Source organism: Herpailurus yagouaroundi, unplaced genomic scaffold, assembly GCF_014898765.1.
Source record: "Herpailurus yagouaroundi ecotype Mexico unplaced genomic scaffold, PumYag 140, whole genome shotgun sequence".
Taxonomy (NCBI): domain Eukaryota; kingdom Metazoa; phylum Chordata; class Mammalia; order Carnivora; family Felidae; genus Herpailurus; species Herpailurus yagouaroundi.
The window spans coordinates 30,326,080-30,348,808 of record NW_024412395.1 but is presented as its reverse complement, the minus strand read 5'-3'; the positions used below and the strand labels follow the sequence as shown (position 1 = coordinate 30,348,808).

The window sequence follows — 22,729 nt, the reverse complement described above, 5'->3', positions numbered from 1 at the left end:
CTTTTCTCAACTTCAGTATCTTTATAATCATTACCTTCTCATGGCATATTACTCATGACAGTTTGCTTATATCATTTTCTGTGGCTTTTTCCAGTCCTTTCATTTTGGATATATTCCTCTGTCTCCTCTTTTTGTCTAACTCCTTGTGGCTGCTTCTGTGTGAGAAAGGTCAGCTACATCTCTTGTTCTTCAAAGTAATGGCTTTATGAACAAGAGTTCCTATAGTGCCCTGCAGTGCAGTGCCTCCTGTTCCTGAAGATCTAGAGCTTCAGAGTGGCCTCTATATGTGTGGTGTATGCCCTGCTGTTGAGTCCCGACCTCTGTTTCCCTCAGTACAGTTGTCTGCAGCTGGTATCTTTGCCTCTTGTGGCCAGCGTTTGGTCCCTGGGCAGGAGGGTCTCATTTTAACAAGGTGTGCACTGATATGCTTGTGAAATGAGACTTCCCACTTCTGCCAGAACTGAGGTCCCGCTAAATACACAGGTTGTGAGATGAGAATGGTGAGTTTTGGGTGAGTCTTCTGGGCAAGGGCACCTCCCACATGGGAGATAAAGCAAGAGTGACTGGTAAGGGCAGATCCCCTGAAGCATGGGAAGGTGAGATTTGGTATACGCAGGTTAGGTAGTGAATGTTGGTGATGCAATGTTTATGCAGATGGTCATGTGTTTATGCTGAGGGGTGAGTGAGGGAAATGTGCTATCAGCTCCTTTGTTCCTAGAGGGGTCTTTCCAGGACCCCTGCTTCTCCAGACCATGTTCTGAGATAAATAAATAACCCTCCCTCCATTATGGCCTTAGTGTTTTACAAACTGCTGCTTCTATGTTGTATCTCTGCTAGCTGTTTGTCATGCTGTCTCCTTAAGGGTGAAAACTCCATTTCCTAATGCCCTCTGGATTCTCCCAGAGCCAAACCTGCTGATTTTTATAATTCCAGGCTTTAAGTGACAGTAGTTGTAAGAACTCACAAAATTCGGCTTGCTTTCAAAGCCAAATGTTATGGGGATTCCTCTTCCCTGTGTGGGCTCCACAGTGTGACAATCTGTTTCTTGCCCTTCACTGCACCCCGGCCTTCCTTCCAACTATGGACAGCCACAGTCTGTTTCACTCCCAAACCACATCTTCACTCTTCAGAACTTCTTCAATGTGGACTTTTCTCTACCATTAGTTGTGGAGTTTGTTTTGCAAGTCTTTGGGTCATTTCCTGGGTTATTTACACTGATGTGAGTGTTATATAGTTGTATCTGTGTGACAAAGTGAGCTTAGGGTCCTCCTATTCTACCTTCCTCCTACTATGAAAAATTATGTGGCAAAAAATTGGACGTCCTAGAAGAAATCCTTCAGTTCCAAACATACAGTCTTCCAAAACTGAATCAAGAAGAAACAAAAAATCTAAGAAGACTAATTACTAGTAACAAAACTGAGCCAGTTAAAAAAAAAAACAAAAACAAAACAGAAAAAACTCCCAACAAACAAAAGTCCAGGACCAAATGGCTTCAGAAGTGAAGTCTACCAAACATTTAAAGAGTTAATACATACTCTTATAAAATTATTCCAGAAAAATAGAAGAGGAAAGAAAGCTTCCAAACACATTCTCTGAAGCCACCATTACCCTGATACCAAAAGCTGACAGACACTACAAAAAAAGAAAACTGCAAGCCGGTATCTCTGATCAACACAGATTAGAAATATTCAACAAAATATTAGTAAACTTAAATCAACAATACATTAAAATTCACCACAATAAAGTGGTATTTATTCCAAGCATGCAAGAATGGGTCAATATATGCAATATATCACAATCAATGTGAAATACCACATTAACAAAACGAAATGTGAAAACCATATGATCTTTACAGCAAGTGCCGAGGAAGCACTTGACAGAATTCAACAACTGTTCATGATGAAAAATCTCAATAAAGTGACTTTAGAGGGAAAGTACAACATAATAAGGACCATATATGAAAAACCCCCAGATCACATCATACTCAATGGTGAAAAACTGAAAGCTTTTCCTCTAAGATTGGGAATAAGACAAAGATGTCCACTCTCATCATTTTTATTCAACATAATACTGTAAATACCAGCCACAGCAATCAGACAAGAAAAAGAAATAAAAGGCTACTGAATTGGTAAGGAAGAAATAAAACTTTCACTATTTGCAGAGGACATGATACTATACATTGAAAATCCTAAAGACTCCACCAAAAAACTACTAGAAGTAAATGTTATATATTAAGTTCATTGATAGTACTTGATAAAAAGACAAAAGAGGAAACACTGAATAAATAGAAAGATATATGATATCTGGAGGTAGGATTTACTATTATAAAAATATCAATTCTCAACTTAATCTCTGATTTCAAGTTATCCTTAATTAACATCCCACTAACAATTGCATTTTTTTCCTTTATTTAGAATTAATGTTTTTATGTTGATATAATTTTAAACTTGTAGAAGAATTTACAGGTATTCCCATTTACTTTTCAGTCAGCTGCCTCTTAATATTTACATAGTTAGAATATTTATCAGAAGAAATTAACCTTAGTAAATACTATTAAATTAAATATAAAACTTCTTAGATTTCACTGATTTGTTTTTCACAAATATTTTTTTCCCTCTTCCAGGGTTCAATATAGGATACTACACTGAATTTAATTATCATTTCTCTTAATCTCCTCTCGCCTATCAAAGACCTTCAGTCTTTCCTTTTATTTCATGGCCTTGACACTTTGAAGAGTCAGTTATTTTGTAGACTTTCCCCCCAGTTTGGGTCTAATTGAAATTTTTTTCTTTAGTAGATTGTGGTTCTGCATTACTGGGAAGGATATCACAGAGGTTATATGCCTTTTTCAGTGCATTATGTCAGGGGTACATGAGATTGATATCTATCACTGGTGACATTGACCTTGATCATTTTATTAATTGGTATCTACCAGGATTCTGCACTCTAATTATTTACCCCTTTGTAATTAAAAATTTATAGAGTGCCGTGTTTGAGTATTGTTTATTAAGCTTTACAGTATCCACCAAAAACATTGTTTTCCAAAATTAATCATGTCTTTAACGTTACTTTATTATGATCATGTTATTCATTTTTTCTTCCTCAAGACACTTAGTTTGTCTCTACTTAAACTTTCATCTATTAATTTGAAATCCTTTGGTGTATCTTGCCTACAGTAACTATTACCATGGTATTCTCACAGTGATTTTCAGTTGCCTCCTTACATTTGTCAATTGGTATTCTTCCATAAGGAAGAGTTGTCATTTTATTTGTTTATTTATTTATTTATTTAAATTTATATCAGTGTATTATGGGCTAATGAATATTGTATTATTTGAGCTATAATACAATATTATAATTATTTTTTTGATCAAGATGTTCCACCATTGACTACTACTAGAAGCTTTCAGGTTGGCTCTATGGACTTTTGATATGTTACTTTCTTTTTTTTAATGCTTCCTTGCTTCCTGCCACCACAAGATGCTTTGGGTTCATCTTGTCTTTTACCTGCCTTGGCTTTGGACTAAATCAGTTCTCCAAAGAGCTCTCTTACTAGAGAATGGTTTTTAGAAACCAAAGTCTGAAATCCAGGTATACTCATTGCTACTGGGGTGTTACTATTTCTAGTCCTGTCAGTAGAGTTAGGACACACACACACTTGTGTATACACACTTGTATCTATATTATGTGTACATTTTAACCATACGTCCATATTGACGCCTTTGCCTCTTACCTAGCACTATAGGGTTCATTATACTTTCCTTCTTTAACTGTAATTACTTACTTTGGCATTTGTTATCTATAATACATTTACTTGTTTGTTCAAGTATGAAAATGAAGTAGAATTAGAATTTCTAACCCATATCTGTGAAAAACAATGTACCAACTCCACTACAGTGTTTGAGTAAAAACTTTTCTTAATCTTTAACATTGTAGTATCCAAAGTACTATTTTCTAAAACTTCTTAATCATCTTATTTCTTCCCATTCCTTTTAATATGGCTGTGTGATTTATTTGCAATTCAGTTATATTCATTCGTCAGAGTTTTTATTCCATCTTTCTCTTCCCCCTAGCCCAACAAAAATTTTGGTTGAGTTATTTTTTAAAAGTTTAGATGCAGTGATTTTTACACTTTGTGGTTTGTATTTATCTGATAAACATATACAGTCATGTATTCACACCCATAGTTTCCCCCAAATTTTCTTCTGTTGACACCTCTCATCAACCCCCAACCCAGCAACTATGTTTGCCTTCTCCAGAATATCACATAAATGGAATTAGGTACTCTGTAGCTTTTTGGGTTTGACTTCTCTAAGTTAGCAAAATATATTTATGATTCATGCATCTCATGTGAAATAATAGTTTGCTATTTTTATTACTAAGTAATATTCTCTTATATGGATATTCTACACATTATTTATTCACCAGTTGAAAGAGATATGGGTTTTGTCCCTCAGTTTTTGGTGCTTAAAAAGTTCCTGGAAGTATTTGTATACACATTTTTTGTGTGAACGTGGTTTTTATTTCTCTGTGGTAGATAACTAGGAGTGGCATAGTTGCATATTAAGTTCACAAGAAATTGATATATTATTACCAAATTGATTCTAGCATTTTGAATTTCCAGTAACAACTTATGTGCATTCCAGTTGCTCCATGTTCTTGTCAGAATGGTATGACAAGTTTTTTTTTTTTGTTTTTTTCTTTTTATAGACATTGTAATAAGTACGTAGTATTATCACATTGTGGTATTAATTTGAATTACCCTATTTCCTAATGTTGAACATCTCATGAACTTAATTGTTGCCCACTTATCTTACTGAAAGGTGTGTTTAGATCTTTTACCCACTTTTCATTGTCCGTTTAAAAAAATTTTTTTTAATGTTTATTTTTGAGAGAGAAAGAGAGAGAGAGAGAGAGACAGAATGTTAGCAGGAGAGGGGCAGAGAGCAAGGAAGGCACAGAATCTGAAGCAGGCTCCAGGCTCTGAGCTGTCAGCACAGACCCTGACATGGGGCTTGAGCAATGAACTGTGAGATCATGACCTGAGTTGAAGGTGGATGCCTAACCGACTGAAACACCCAGGTGCCTGTGATTGTCCATTTTTTTTTAACTATTATTAAGTTTTGAGGGTTTTTATATATTCTGGGGAAAAGTCCTTTTTTCATAATTGTGTAATATGCTCCAAGCCTATGGTTTGTCATTTCATTTTCTTAACAGGATCTTTAATTTTAAAGAAAAAAAAATAATTTTAAAGAAGTTCAATTTGTTTCTTTTGTCGATAATTTTGACGTTATATACAAAACCTCTTTGCCTAAACTAATGTCATGCAGATTTTCCCTGGTGATAATTGTTGATTATTCTTGTTTCTTAGTGGAGATAGAGAAGAAGGGCAGTTTCTTGCCTTTTCACATAGCTGCTTTTTCCTATAATACACACTTCCTAGGGCTTGGTTCAAACTTTTCTGCGGGTACACCCCATGCGATTTATGAAGAGGCAGCCTGCACAAGGACATAAGTAATTTCTATGGTCTTTATGGGTTTCTCACTGTTCTGCCAGCCAACACTCACCTTTACAAATTTTTCAAATGTACTAGTTTAACTTTTTTTTTTTAACTGTATCTGGTTCCTGTCTATCTAAACTGAGTGAATGCTTGCTCTCCTGTCTCCCTGTAGGCACCATATCTCTTTAGATGTTTGGAACTATGCATTGGACCTCAGCTCTATGATGGGCTCAAAAAAGTTATAGTTTTGAAGTTAATCTGTCTCTTTTTTGTTGCAAGTGTAGGTGTGATCTTTTACTTTTGTGTCTCATGTGGAAGATGTAATTACCCACAACCATTTTTAAGACCCCAGATTCCCTGATGTCCTATAAATGAAAAATACTAGCCAAAAATATGTTTAAAAAGAACAATAAGGTAATAGTTTCCTTCAAACATATCAAAAGTTACCTTATTATGTTTTAAATAATATTTACTGTGTTACATAGCTACCTTAAATAAAACAGTGTGATTTTGGTAGAGAAATAAACACAAGATCAATGGAACAGAATTGATTTTTCAGAAACAGATTATAAATATGATAATTTAATACATAATGAAGAAGATATTTCAAATCACTGAAGACACACATTGTTTACTAAAAGATTTAGGGACAATTGGATATCCATTAGAATAATAAATTACATTTTCTATATCACAACATTCACAATAGATTCCAAATCTACTAAGGATCTAAATATAAGGGAAACTAACAATAAAGGTATTACATATATGAAATTATGGGAAAATGTTTTTGTAATCTTGGCATGGAAACACTATAAGGAAGACACTACAAAGAAAATGATTGACAATTCTAACCAACTAATATTTAGAAATGTCTGCATAACATAAAATACCATATATAGAGTTTTACAAACAGGTACAGGACAGGAGGAAATATTTTCTTTTATTAACTTTTTCTAATTAGTAAGAAAATTAGTATGAAAACTGCCAATTAGGCAAATAAAATAATTGGCAAAAGATGTAAAATGACAATTTGCAGAACTGAAATGGCCAATAAACAAAGGATAAGATGTTCAACTTCCTAACAATCAGGGGGAAGGGGGAATTAAAATGATAAGATATCACTTTTCTTTTTTTTTATTTAAAAAAAATTTTTTTAACGTTTATTTATTTTTGAGACAGAGAGAGACAGAGCATGAACGGGGGAGGGGCAGAGAGAGAGGGAGACACAGAATCCGAAGCAGGCTCCAGGCTCTGAGCTGTCAGCACAGAACCCAACGCGGGGCTCGAACTCACGGACCGTGAGATCATAACCTGAGCCGAAGTCGGCCGCTTAACCGACTGAGCCACCCAGGCGCCCCAGATATCAGTTTTCACTGAAAAGAATGGTGATGAACAATTTTTGTTGATGACCATGAATGGACATGGAACTTTTATGTACCCTCAATGAGACAGTATGTTTAAAATGCCTTTTAGGAAGTTAACTGAGCAGTATCTTTCAGACTGTAACATATTTTTCTAAAAGCCTGAGCTCTTTTGGTCACAAGAAACAAATCCTATTTAAACTTGCTTGTGCCATTCAAACAAATTATTGACTCTTTCAACTGAAAATTTCAGTTGAAAGGAATTGAGCAAGGGAACATTGGCTTTATGTAAGGCTTGACCTGCAAGCACCCATTTCCTTCTGATTCTCAGCTCGCCCTTCTGTCCTATGTTTGCCTCTGACTATGATACTAAGATGGTGTTATAAGTGGAATTATGTCCTCAAAATGCATATGTTGAAGTCCTAACCCTAAATATCTCAGAATATAAACTTTTGGAGATAGGGTTTTTAGAGAAGTAATTAACATGAGGTTTCCAGAGTGGGCCCTGATGCAGTATGATTGGTACCTTTACAAGAAGCGAAAATTTAGACACAACTCACACAGAAGGAAGACAATGTAAAGACCCAGGGAGAGGATAGCTATCTACAAACCACGAAGAAAGGCCTGAGGCAGATTCTTCCTTCACAGTCTTCACAAGGAATCAATTTGCCGACACCTTGCTCTTGGACGCCTAGGCTTTGGACCACTGAGAAAATAAATTTCTGTTATTTGTGCCACCTAGTTTGTGGTATTTTGTTATAGCAGCGCTAGCAAACTATTACAGATAGCATGGACATCTTCCAGGTCTATGTAATTTCTGTACATGTACAGTAAGAAAGAATAAGTATCTCAGAATTGGTATCAAAATCCTTGAATTTTATTTTTATTAGAACCGTTATAAGACATGTGCCATCCTCTAGGTTAATCATTGTTGTGATCAGAGGTATTAAATGGGTTCATTGCCTTAGCCTGTCCTAAGATCCACTTCTACTGTAGTCTGATGCCCCAGTAGCAAAGAGCTTGAATGGAATATGAGAACTCCTGCAAATGGAGGAGCAAGGAATGGATGCCAGGTAAATGCCTTCTCTGTTTTCCATCCTTCAACTGCTCTCCTCACTAACAAAAGGAAATAGTGGTATATATGTCCAAAAGGCCTGTATGAGATTTTTTATTAGGCCACTCATTCTTATAATGAAAAAGTCAGATCAACCTCAGTGTCAGCCAGTAGAATGACTGGCTCATCTGTGATGAAACCACAGAATGGATTAGCATCCCTTCTATGCAAATGTTAAAAAGAATGGGCTGTATTTATATGGCTTGAAATGGAAAGCTCTGTATGACCAAAATAAAAGATGTGAGTTGTGCATAATATTTAGAGAATGATGATAATTACAAAAACAAATTATATTTCTGAATATACATATAGGTATGTATATAAATTGTTTTAATGTGTAGGATACCTACCTAACTGGCAACAGTGGTTATGTCAGAAGAAGGGTGTAGGGTTAGGAAGAGTAACTATGGGGACTTTGGCTTTGTGGAGGGTTTTCTGGCTATTTATGGGAATACGTTCAGGTAATTAGTACTTGTAACATTAAAAAATAAAGTGCTTAGTATCATATCTTGAATCTAGAGAGCACTTAGTAAATATTAACAGTTATTATTATTATCAAGGATAGGTGAGAACTTCCCAGTCACATTCCTACTGACAAGTATAAATTAGACCAGGGAAAACAGCTTGGCAAGAGGGCCAGATGACATATATATAATGTGTACATGTGTGTATATAAATGCACAGTATAAGTGTAGAAAGTCCTTCACCAAGCTGGTAACTATAATTGCCATTGGGGGGGGTAATTAAATAGGGAGGAGATGAAGGCAGATTTCATTTTTATTCTAACTTTTATATTTTTTAGCTGTTCATAAACATGCATCATTTTAGTATTATTTGTAGTAATCAAAATTATTCTTCTGTAATCCCTGGTTTGCTTCTATAATCTATATCTTCATTGATTTAAAAACTAATCCCAGCAAGGGAGAACAATTTGCAAAAGCATTTATTTGAGTCCTGTTTGTGTTCCTATATTCTGGGCAATTGAATGAGAATGAGGATTGTTTGTCAAACCAGGACCAGCTGGGATTCTCTGGCTGACTCCCAGGCGCAACTGTGAAGAAACGGATATTGGGTGCTCTCCCACCTCGTCAGGAGCAGCATTTCTCCTGTCTGCTCTTGGCACCCCCTAGCATCCTGTGCCCTGCTAAGGTGTTAACTGACAACTGACAGATTTTACTAAGAGCCTACTCTTCTCAGTAGTATTTGCATTTTAAAAGTTGACTTAAAAACTTGAAAAAAAAAAGCAAAATTCAACAACAACAAAAAAACACACAAACTTCTAAGATTTGAGGCATGAAGTTCCTTCACAATAGCAAGTTCATACCACAAATCTCTCATCTTTAAAGCAGATAAACAAATGTTCTCCTGACATCTGAGTTCCCATTAGCTACCATCTTGTGGTGATACATTTTTATGCAAAATTTACTATAGAACAGTTCATTGTGGTCATTCTACAACCACCCAATCAGTACAATTCCAAAATAACGTGGCTTTCACCTTCTTTCCTGAAACTGCTCTCTTTAATGTGCCATCATTAAGATCTAATTGCCAGTTTGAGGGACTTTTTTTCAATTTAATTCAGTACTCTCTAGGAGAGAGGTGTTAGCATTTGTCACAGTTTTTAATTTGTCTGTTTATCTGTCCCCCCACCTTAATAGGGAGCTTCTTATGTCTGAATCTCTGATCCATTCATCTCTGTATCATTGTTTTCTTTACAACACTTAGCCCATGATAATGCTAAAAATAGATATACCACCTGATACCTGCTGGAAGATTGGATGATTTGGGAAGCCCAGTGCTGATCACAGAGGAGGCATGAATGAAGAAAGTGCAAAAACACGACAGGTGTGGGAGTTTTAGACTGAGGATATAATTTAAGCAGGTAAATTCTCCTCGCAGCTCTTCCAGGATGCTACTGATCCATTCTTCAGGTGGCCTCTGATTATACAAATTAGGAAGACATGTAGGTTCAGCCAGTGCAGGAAGCAAACCTCATCGAGGTTTGACTGCAAGACAGGAGTTTCATTTCCATCATGACACTGGGTAAAATATAGGAATGAGAGAGGAGAAGAGCGTTATTCCAAAACAACAGCAAGAAAGTAACTTCAGTGTCCAAGGTGTTATTCATACATTACTTTTATCCTATCCCTAACAAAACAGGCCAGGTCTCTTCAATACTGTAAATATACTTAAATATTAAAGCAATAGAATTGAAGATGGCTTTAAGTCACTTTTAATGACCTTCCAAGCAAGTCCCGAGCTCTGTGGAAGAGGTAGGTGCAGGGTTCAGCTTTGAATGTGAGTTTTCAAAATGCTGTAATAAAGACTACCACTTCTGAACATTATTCCACACCACACCACCCGCCCCCCCCATCTCCTGTAGGTTCCTATTGTTTTAGTCTCTAAGGTGCAGATCATGTTTGGGTTTGTTCTGGGAAGGGATAATGGGTGGCAGGAGGGAGGACTTCTCTATGTCTGCACACAGGTGATAACTATGCTAAGATACACTGTCTTTCTCTGAACACTTCTGAATTTAGAATGATTGTAACTTTAGCCTGCTTTGTGACAGAAATAAAACCATTGTAATAGAAATGTGTCATAAGATCAATGTCTTCTACTTCTAAAACAAACATCTTTCCTATGCCTCTGTGTTTGTTTTGCCTTTAGAAGTTGAGTCCTTTATCAAACAGTAGGAGACTATTATCTGGTGATAATGTATTTTGATTCTATTGCTGTTCTCTCAAAGCTGGTTTTCTCTGGGCCCATCTTTCTGGTATATTTGTTTAATGACATGTTTAAAAATCTTTGTAAGAGATGTATTAAAGTGACAGATATTTTATATTGCCAACATAAACCACAATCTTCAAGGTTGAAGATAAACTCCATCCTGGTCTCAACTACTATATGCTTTAAAGCTCTTAGCTGCTTTTCAAATGCTGGCATAGTTGTCAATCATTCTGTATCATGCTTATAGTTTGTGTGAGGAAGCCATTTGTTAAATTGCAGCCTTCTAAACTCAAAGAACATTCACCAAATGCTTTCAGATAAAATGCCACCTTATTCTGTAAATACTGGGAAACTTGCAAGGAGAAGAAATACCTGAGGGAAACAAAAATTATGGGAGAGAGAAGAATCAATACATTTCTCCATTCTCTGTTAAACTTTTGATAACTAAAAATATCACTTAATTCTGTTTTCTATGCATTTTTGTTATTCTAGATAGAACAGCTGCCACACTGGTGGACTCTGTTAGGAGTTTCTTCGTATTCCACCGCTCTTTCCCCTCCTTTTGGTAGACCCTACTGTTCTCTCTAGACAGAGGCTTCAGGATGGCAGAGATACTGAATGGTAAGTGAATATTCCTTCCCCCACCCCACCCCCTTAACAATACTACCAGTCCCCTGCTCTACATTGCTGGTAGCTGGCCCCATCAGTCCCATAAATTTTCACAATTCTTCTTTGTACTAACACTTCTCATCCTGTTATTTTAGTCAAATATGCAGAAGACAGACTGAGCTTACCTCTGAAGTACCAACTCAAATGTTTATCATTTATTTCCTTTCTTTAACCTACAGGATTGAAGTCCATGGTTGCCAACCAAGAGATAGCACATGTGCACTAAATAGTGTGTGAAAACTTAGTAACTATTACATCTCAGAATGCATAGTATGTATATTTATATGTCATATGATATAAAACTATGATTTTCAGTGTATGTTTACAGTAGGTAAAGCAATATGTGACAAGTTAATAGCTTCTATGTTCAGAGGTGGGAATTGCAAATCATCTCAGAGGAGAGTTCTCATTATGGGAAGATTTACTTCAGTGATTCTTTTTAGTTAAGCAGTTGTAAAGCAAGAAAGTCCTATTGTTCTGGAGGAATCTTGCAATAGAAGCATTTTTTGGCACCTATTTGTTTTCAGAGTTGTCTTTTGAGAGAAAGATGACCAGAAGCCAGGATATTGTCTGGTAAGAATGAATATAATATCCTGGCTCTTATCCTTGAGATTAGAAATTAAGGAAACCTATACGGGTGGGCCAAAGTCACCCAGTCTATCTTAGTCTATGTGGGCTGCTATAACAGCATACTGTAAACTGGGTGGTTTATAAATGATAGAAATTTAGTTCTCACAGTTACAAAGGTGAGGAAATCTGAGATCAAGTCTCTACAGATTAGGTGTCTGGGAACAGGGTGCTTACCGGTTCACAGACTGTCATCTTTTCATTATATCCTCACATGACATAGGGGTTGAAGGAGCTCTCTGGGTCTCTTTTTATGAGGAAAATAATCTCCTTTATTTTAATTTTTTAAGCATAGTTGAAAATTTTATATTAGTTTCAGGTATACAAAATATAAAATAGTGATTTGACAACTCTGCAGGTTATGCTATGCTTACCAAATGTGTATCAACCTTCTGTCACCACACAACAGTATTACAATACCATTGACTATATTCCCCATGCTGAACTTTTTACCCCCATGACTTATTCATTCCTTAACTGGAAGCCTCTATCTACTACTCTTTTACTGCTTTTTAACCATCCCTCCCACTACCTTCCTATAGCAACTACCAGTTGTCTGTATTTGAGTTTGTTTCTACTTTTTGTTTATTTTGTTTTTTAGATTCCACATGTAAGTTGCAATCATGGTATTTGTTTTTCTCTGACCTATGTATTTTTTTAAGTATAGATATATATGTTACCTTTGTTTCAGATGTATTATATAGTGATTCCATAACTTTATACATTACACTGTATTCACCGCAAGTTATTTCACTTACCTTAATGCCTTCCAGGTCCATCCATGTTGTCACAAATGGCAAGATTTCATTCTTTTATACCTAAATAATAATACATTTTATATATAGTCCACATCTTCTTTATCCACTTATATATCAGTAGATACCTAGGTTGCTTCCATATTTTGGTTAATGTAGATAATGCTTCAATAAACATAGTGGTGCATATATCTTTTTTTTTAATGTTTATTTACTTTTGAGAGAGACAGAGACAGTGACAGAATCCAAAGCAGGTTCCAGGCTCTGAGCTGTCAGCACAGAGCCCAATATGGGGCTTGAACCCATGAGCCCCAAGATCATTACCTGAGCTGAAGTCAGAAGCTTAACCAACTGAGCCATCCAGGTGCCCCACATATATCTTTTTGAATTAGTTTTTGTTTTCTTTGAGTAAATACCCAGTACTGAACTTATTGGATCATATGGTATTTCTATTTTTATTTATTTTTTTTATGAAATTCTACTGTTTTCCACAGCCGTTGCACTGATTTACATTCCCATCAACAATGCACAAGGGTTCCTTTATTTTCACATCTTCGCCAGCAGTTATTTCTTCTCTTTTTGATACTAACCATTCTGGCATGTGTGAGGTAAATCTCATTGTAGTTCTGACTTGCATTTCCCTGATTATTAGGGATGTTGAACATATTTTTATGTTTGTTGGCCACCTGTAAGTCTTGGGAAAAATGTCTATTCAGGTCCTCTGCCCATTTTGTAACAGATTGTTTTTTTAGTGTTAAATAAGTTGTATAAGTTCTTTATATGTTTTGGATATTTAACCCCTTATCAGATATATCATTTGTAAATATCTTTTTCCTTTCAGTAGGTTGCCTTTTGATTTGTTGATGGTTTCCTTCACTGTGCAAAAGCTTTTTATTTTTGTGTAATCCCTATCATTTAATTTTGCTTCTGTTTCTCTTGCCTTGGGAGACAGGTCTAGAAAAATGTTTCCATAGCCAATATCAAAGAAATTACTACCTATGTTTTCTTCTAGGAGTTTTATGGCTTCAGGTCTCACATTTAGGTCTTTAATCCATTTTGAGTTTATTTTTGTGTGTGGTGTAAGAAAGTAGTCCAGTTATATTCTTTTGCATGTAGCTGTCCAGTTTTCCCAACATCCTTTTTTGAAGAAGACTGCCTTTTCCCCAATATTTTCTTACCTCCTTCCTCATAGATTAGTTGACCACATAACTGTGGGTTTATTTCTGCATTCTCTATTTTGGTCTATTGATCTATGTGCCTATATTTTTGCCACTACCATACAGTTTTGATTACTATAGCTTTCTAGTGTATCTTGCAATCTGGAATTGTGGTAACTCAAGTTTTGTTCCTCTTTTTCAAAATTGATTTTGCTATTCGTGGTCTTTTGTAGTGCCAAACAAATTTTAGGATTATTCTAGTTCTGTGAAAAATACTATTGGTATTTTGATAGGGATTGCATTAAATCCCAGATTGCCTTGGGCAAAACAAACATTTAAACAATAGTCATTCTTCCAATTCATGAGTATGATGTATGTTTTTGTGTCATCTTCAAATTTTTTTTTGTCAGCGTCTTATAGTATTCAGAGTACAGGTCTTTTACCTCCTTGGTTAAATTTATTTCTAGGTGAATGGAATTATTTTCTTAATATCTCTGATATTTTGTTATTACTATAGAGAAATGCAACAGATTTCTGTATATTAATTTATTACCCTACAACTTTACTGAATTTATTTATTATTTCTAATAGTTTTTTGGTAAAGCCTTTAGGAATTTCTATGTATAGTATCACATCAAGTGCAAATAGCAAAAATTCTACTTTTCCCCTCCCAGTTTGGTTGTCCTTGATTTCTTTTCCTTTTCTGACTGCTGTGACTAGGACTTCCAGTACTGTGTTGAATAAAAGTGGCAAGAGTGGACATCTTTGTCTTCTTTATGATCTTATGAAAAAAGCTTTTGGTTTCTCAACATTGAGTATGATATTAGCTGTGGGTTTGTCATAACCTTTATTATGTTGAGGTATATTTCCTCTAAACCCACATTATTAAGAGTTTTCCTCACGAATGGATGTTGTATTTCATTAAATGTTTTTTCTGCATCTATTGAAATACAATTTTTATCCTTCTGTTAGTGTGTAATGTTGACTGATTTATGAATATTGAACCATCCTTGTATACCCAGAATAAATCCCACTTGATCATGTTAAATGATCCTTACAATGTATTGTTAAATTCAGTTTGCTAATATTTTGTTGAGGATTTTTGCATCCTTGTTGGTCAGGGATATCGGCCTATAGTTTTGTTTTTTTTTTTTGTGGTGTCTATGTCTGGTTTTGTTATCAGGGTAATTCTGGTTTCATAGAAAGTGTTTGGAAGCTTCCCTTCATCATCCTTTTTTTTAATATTCTGAAAAGAATAAATGTTACATCTTCTTAAACATTTAGTAAAATTCACTTGTGAATCTATTTGGTTGTGGACTTTTGTTTTTTGGGAGTTTTTTGATTACCAACCTAATTTCATGTCTATTTACTAATCTTTTCAGTTATTTTGGAAAACTGTATGTTTCTAGAAAATTATCCATTTCATCTAAAATTTCCAAATTTGGCACATAATTTTTTATAGTAGTCTCTTAAAATCCTTTGTATTTCAGTGGTGTTGATTGCTTCTATTTCATTTCAGATTTTATTTATTTGGGTCTTCTCTCTTTTTTAAATGTTTATTTTTGAGAGAGAAAGACATAACATAGAGAGAGAGAGAATGAATCTGAAGCATGCTCCAGGCTCTGAGCTATCAGCACAGAGCTTGATGCAGGGCTCAAACCCATGAGATCATGATCTGAGCCTAAGTTGGACGCTTAACCCACTGAGCCACCAGATGCCCCTCTCTTTTTTCTTGATGAGTCAAAGGTTTATCAGTATCATTTACCTTTTAAGAGAAACAGGCTTTTGGTTTTGTTATTCTTTTCTATTTTGTTTGTTTGTCAATTTGGTTTTTGTTCTCAATTTCATTTATTTCTGATCTGATCTTTATTATTTTCTTCAATTAACTTTGGGCTTTGTCCTTTTTTTTTGTTTGTTCTTTTAGTTATAAGGTTACACTGTTTGAGTTTTTTGTTTCTTGAAATAGGCTTGTATTTCCATATGCAATATTTCCCTTTTAGAACTCTTTTAGGTGCATCCCAAAGATTTGGATGGTCATGTTTTAATTTTCATATGATTCTATGCATTTTTCTATTTCTTCATTGACTTTCAGTTGTTCGGCTGCATGTTGTTTAATCCAGTTTTTCCTGTGAACAATTTTCCAGTTTTTCCTGTGAACAATTCCTAGTTTCATACCCTTGTGGCTGGGAAAAAAAAAAAGCTTGATTTGATATCACTTCTCTTAAATTTATTGATTGGTTTTGTGGCTTAACAAGTCATCTATCTATTCTAGAGAATGTTTCATGTGCTCTTAAAGAGAATGTGTTTTCTATAATTTTTAGATGGAATGTTCTACATGTATCTATTAAGACTATCTGGTCTAATGTGTCATTGAAAGCCTCTGTTTCCTTATTGATATTCTGCCTGGATGATCTATCCATTGATATCAGTAAGACATTAAAGTCCCTTATTATTATATTACTGTCAATATTATTGTATTATATGCTGTTAATAGTTGCTTTACATATTTGGGTGCTCTAGTGTTGGCTAGATAGATATTTACAATTGTAAAACCCCTTGTTGATTTCATCCCTTTATCATTGTTGTAAAGTCTTTTGTCTGATAGAAGTATTGCTGTCCTGCTTTTTTTGTTTCCATTTGTATGGAATATCTTTTTCCATCCCTTCAGTCTGTATGTATCTTTAGGTCTGTAGTGAGAATATGCCTGGGTCTTGTTCTTTTTTAAAAAATATCCATTCTGTCACCCTATGTCTTTTGAGTTTGATTATATATATATATATATATATATATATATACATGTATATTTTGATTATATAAATATATACATATATATGTATATGCTATTTTAAAAATTGTTCTTTGGTTGTTTTTTGTATTTCTTCTTCCTTTTTCTCTTGCTCTCTTTCCTTGTGATTGATAACTTTCTTCAGTGTTACACTTGGCTTCCTTTCTATTTTTTGTGTATCTAGTATAGTTTTGGTTTGCATTTACCATGAGATACGTATATAACATTCTAGGAATATAGTATTCTTTATTAGGTTTTTGGTCCTTTAAGTTTGAACACATGTTAAAGGTACTTCATTTTTATTCCCTCGTCCACATTTTATGTATTTTATGTTATATTTTACATATTTTCTTTTATATGTTATCTTAAATAACATTTTAGATACAATTGCTTTTATTACTTTTGTCTTTTAACCTTCTTACTAGTTTTTAAAATATTGATCTACTACCTTTACGTTGCTGAACTCTGTTACTTTTGTTAGTCTGGGACCTCTATTGCTTCTCAGTCTTTTGGTGAAGATCAAGTATAGTCTGGAGAACTCTATCTCTCCTTCAATTTGAAGTGATAACCTTGCCTGGTAGAGTAATCTTGGTTGTAGGTTCTTTTCCTTTCAGCACTTTAAATATATCATGCCACTCCCTTCTACTCTGCAAAGTTTCTGCTCAAAATCAGCTGATAACCTTAAGGGGTTTCCCTTGTTCATAACTAGTTATTTCTCTCCTGTGCTTTTCAGAGTCTCTCTTATCTTTAATCTTTGTTATTTTACTTTTTTTTATTAAAAGTTTAGGGACACTTGGGTGGCTTAATCAGTTAAATGACCAACTTTGGCTCAGGCTATGTATGATCTTGTGTTTCCGAAGTTTGAGCTCTGCGTCGGGCTCTGTGCTGACGGCTCAAAGCCTAGAGCCTGCTTCAGATTCTGTCTCCCTCTCTCTCTGCCCCTCCACTGCTTGTGTTGTCTCTCTCAAAAGTAAATATTAAGAAAAAAAAATTTTTTTAAAGTTTGGGATGCCTGGGTGGCTCAGTCAAGCGTCCAACTTCGGCTCAGGTCATGATCTCACCATTTGTGGGTTTGAGCCCTGCGTCAGGCTCTGTGCTGACAACTCAGAGCCTGGAGCCTGCTTAAGATTTTGTGTCTCCCTCTCTCTCTGCCCTCCCCCACTCACGGTCTGGCTCTGTCTCTCAAAAATGAATATCTTTTTAATTAAAAAAATTTAATTTAAAAAACTAAAAAAAAATTTTTTTGAGAGAGAGAGAGAATACCAAGCAGGCTTTGCACTATCAGGTTAGAGCCTGACATGGGAGGCTCTCACAAACTGTGAGATCATGACCTGAGCTGAAATCCAGTCAGATGGTTCACTGACTGAGCCACCCAGAGGCCCCAAGCTTTGTTATTTTAATTAAGTATCTTGGTATAGTGCTCCTTGGGTTCCTCTTGTTTGGGATTCCTTGTGTTTCCTGAACCTGGATGTCCATTTCCTTCACCAGGTTAGGAAAGTTTTAAAAATTATTTCTTCAAGTTTTCTGCCTCTTTACTTGAGGTAGTGCAAAAGATCCCTTAATATATCCTCATTTTTAAAATCCTTTTTTGCCTTTTTGTTGTTCAGCTTGGGTGTTTCCCATTACTTTCTTCCAGATCACTTATCCATTCTTCTGCATACTCAAATTCACTATTTATTCCTTCTGGTATATATACATTTTTTATTTCAGTGTCTGCAATTATTTTCTGTCTTATTATTGAAGTTCTGAGTTCATCTACTCTACATTCTTGGGAATATCTTTATTACCATTAATTTTAACATGTTATCATGTAGATTATATCCATTTCATTTTCTTCTTTTTCTGAGGTTTGTCTTGTTCATTCTTTTGGAGTGTGTTCCTCTCATTTTCTTTAACTTTCTTCTTTTGTTTCTATGAATTAAGTGCAACAGCTACTTCTCTTAAATGCTCAATACTGTGAAGTAATGATCTTGTTCATGGTCTTCCCTTGTGTAGACTGTGTGCCTCGTGACTTTGGCTGACTGGAGCTCTGCCTGTCATGGGCTTGATGTCCAAGGGAATTACAACTGGGGCCACCACTGTTAGATGGACAGAGATGAAGTGAGCATGGCTCAAGGAAGTCCCAGGGCTCTTGGCACAGAAGGCTTCTTGACATGACAACTGAAACTTTAGTGGACAGGGGCTGGGGTAGTCCTGCTACTCTCTGTATAAAGGGAGCCCTGGGAGGACAGCTGAAACTAAACTAGGTACAAGGGGGAATCCAGGGACTCTCCACCCAGGGGGTGCCCTAACAGAATTGCTGATGCTTGTGTAAGTATAAGTTGGATGGTTCTGGAACACTCTTTGCAGGGGGTGCTCCTGTGGGACAGTTGGAGCCAAGACAGGCATGGGTTGGAGGTTTTCGAGGGCACTTTGCTCAGGGGATGCCTTATGGAGTAGCTGGAGCCATGCTGGGTACAGGCCAGGAGTTCCTGGGATGTTCTGCACAGGGCTACCCTGGTACATAATCTGGAGCTGAAATTTTCCTGGGGTGCTGTATACTGACGCTTCCCTGGACAGTTGTCTGGAACCAAAGGGTATGGGCCTGGAGCATTCTGGAGTACTTTAGATTTGTATTACCTTAGCAAGATATCTGGAGCCGCAGTGAGGACTGCCCAAAGGTGTCCAGGTGTGTGCCACCCTGTGGCAGCCTTGGAGGGATGGCTGGGGCTATTGTAGGCTAGTAATTTTTTGGTAGGCCAGCTCTAGGGTAAGCCAGATACTGCTCTTGACCCTGGTATCAAAGTGGAAGGGAGCTATAAACTGTAGTCACTCCAACCCAGTGAAAGTTTCAGCAGTCTCCAAGCCATTTGAAAGAATTAAGGCTGGGATTTTTATGTTCTAGTTGCTGTTTTAAACCTTGTTTGTTTGTTTGTTTAATGTTCCAGGACATCCAAGATTGGTGTGGCCTAGAGGCTTGGGCTCTGAGGCAGCAGGCCAGCTATGGTATGAGGACCCTACTTCTATCTGTACTATCAAGATGGAGGGGGAACATAAACAGTGGGGCTCACCAGGCTCTCTGACCCAAAGAGAGTTCCAACATCTCCTTAGCCATTTGGGAGGATTTAGGGCTAGTTCTTTTATATTCTAGTTGCCCTTTAATACCATGGCTTTTGTCTGTCCTGGGACACTGGAAAAATCTGCTCATAGTCCCTTGTACTATCCCCACCAACTACAGTTACCAGTGCTAGGTGTAGGGATCCCTTTGTTATCTTGTCTCTATCTCTCTTGCTCTTCTTTAGGTGGTGTTTTGATTTGCAGAATCTCTTCAGCCCTTAATTTTAATTCCAGAATAATTTTCATATAAATAGGTAGATTTGGTGTGTCCATGGAGGTGGTAAGTTCAGGGTCTTCCTATGTCACTATCTTGGGCTCCTCTCTCAGCATTGATCTTTTTTAATGATAGCCCTCATGAACTAATGACCTCTCAAATACTGTCGCTTTGGGGATTAGCCTTTAACATAGGAATTTTGGAGGACATTAACATTCAGCTGATAGCAGAATCCAAGGCTAGTTTATGATAAAGGATACCAAAAGACCTAGAAGGGTTTTCACTATGAGATAAATGGCTGGTAACCTGATCATAATATGGATCCAGGTGTTTGGTTTTTTTTTTTTAGATTAGAGCTAGCAAAACATGTTTCTGAGCCAGGATGTACCTGCAGGTATTGGACCCTTTGAGACAAGAAACAGGCCAGCAAGGCCATCACTACATAATGTATTAGTGTTCCTTGTATCAGGGTATCATTTATAGTAACAACCATTTGATACCAATATGGCAATAGCCCTGAACTGATAGGATTTTACAGTTCTCTACCTTGTGTTTAGAATATGGAAAGTGAGCCCCAACATTATTTTATAGGGTTCAGAAGAATTTTCCAAATGGAAGCCTACAGTAATCTGAAGATTAATTGGAAAAATAAGAATTGACTGTACTTGTATATCTAACTTATAAAGTGGGTAATACTACTTATATGTGGATATTACCATGATACCCAATATTCAGATGCATTAGCATTAGTGAATATATAGTCTTTTGACATTTTGTATCTTATTAATTAGCAGATGCCATGTGGGAGTTTGGAAAATTACCGAATTATCTTGGAAATTATATAAGCTTTTCCCATTACTCCTCAAAACTCTTAGATATTAAACAAAATAGCTTTGCTTCATCTGGGTACAGTGATAAGGAAAAGGTCTAGATGCATTCATGCCCAGAAATGGAGAAATCATATATGAAACAATCAGTGGGAATTTGCTAGTCTTTAAAACCCTTAGAGGAATAGAGGTGACAGGTAACCAGGTATATTTGCTAGAGCTGCCTTAGCAAAATATCTCAGACTGGGTTGCTTAAACAACAAATGTATTTTCTTCCAGTTCTGGAGGTGACATCTTTCCTTGGCATTCAGATGGCTATCTTCTCACTGTATCCTCATATGGTCATTCCTTGGTCTGTGTATATGTCTTAATATTTTTTTCTATGGATAGCAGTCATATTGGAATGGGACCTACCCCACATGACCTTGGTGGCAGGCCACAATTCTGCACACAGCACAATAGCTTCAGGAAGATCCAGAGGTTCCTAGCTTTTTCTCCTCTGGACTTGGTGCTCTGTTCTTAGCCCTCAAATCTCTGAAATTTGATCCTGCAGTGTTGGGGCAGGGGTAGTTCAGCTCCTGTTGAATGGTGGAGGAAGACAGGATGGGAGATGAGAGAGAGTCATTAATACATAGAGCTGGTTCAGCCATCCTCAGATCAAAGTGGAAATGACTTTCAACATAGCAACATTTTGCTAGGTCATTATTAGTTTCTTTTAGATGATCTATTTTCTATTTCAGATATGAAATTGGTTAAAATGGCTTTTGTGGGGAGGCTGAGTGTTTTCCACAATAACACAGCATATTAGCTAACAACCGAAAGAGACAAATATTAATTATAAACTAGTCACACAGGGAGTCTGCTTGTACACACTTTTTGTTTTCCCTCGGGGCCTATCATAGTGCTTCTTAAATATGTTTTGATGAATTACATTTTGGTTCACCTAGTTTTACAAAATACCTTCAGGCTTCCTCAGGCTGTGCCCAAATGTCTCTTGTAGATGGTCAAGTTTTACAAACCACGGGAGTGATTCATTTTGTTTTGTTTTTTAATTCTGATGGCCATGATTGATCAGCTAGATTGAACAGATTTTTTTTCATGAATTCATGAAAAAAAATTATACTCTTTTTCTTAACAGAAACTGGTGTCAATGATGCGGATGGCTGAAGTTTTATTTGGAGAACAGCAGTTGGTATAAAAACTCTTCGGCTGCTTGCATTTAAAATACCCCATACAGACACATACCATGGAGAGGATGGCAAGGCTGAAATTTTCCAACATGCTACTTAAACCTAAGTTTAAGGACCAGATGAGCTTGGATTGCACCTGACCATTTTTTTTTCAATTAAATTTTTTCTCTGTTACATGTACCCAAGATTGATCCATTTGTATGTGGACCTTCTGACTTTTAAATGAATAAAATCATTGTATTTCATTTTTAATGAAGGAAGAAGAAAAGAAAATAGGCACAAAAGTCTGAAATAAAAGTTGGGTTAGGCTTCTTCCTAAATTTCATGGGAAATTTTAATCTTAGATTGAGAAATTCCCAGGGTGGAATAAGATATTAAAAAATAAGGCATATTGTGGGCCTCTTTAAGGAGGAGAATTAATAATGGTAATAAAATAGCTACAATTGTATACTTGCAATCTGCTAGGTATTTTACAAACTTTATTTAGAAAAATCAAGATCAGAGAGGTTAAGTAACTTCCCCATGTTCACAGAGGTAATGTGTTAAATCAAGAATTTGAACGCAGTCTCTGGCTCCAAAGCTCCTGCCTTTAAGCATCCCCTTAACTATTGCACTATGACATAGGTTGCCTCCAAAATGTCCCTTCTCTAAATTAAGATACCCTTAACCTCCTTTGCCTACTTTTTCCCATACTTTTTGGCTCT

The 22,729-nt window shown here is 36.1% G+C and overlaps 1 long non-coding RNA gene across 1 annotated transcript; it reads left to right on the top strand.

The window, feature by feature from the left end:
- Positions 1-11,576: 11,576 nt before the first annotated feature.
- Positions 11,577-22,205, top strand: LOC121030534 (uncharacterized). Its single transcript, XR_005790285.1, has 3 exons — positions 11,577-11,644; positions 19,626-19,683; positions 21,974-22,205. It is a non-coding gene; the product is annotated as an uncharacterized LOC121030534 (long non-coding RNA).
- Positions 22,206-22,729: the final 524 nt, after the last annotated feature.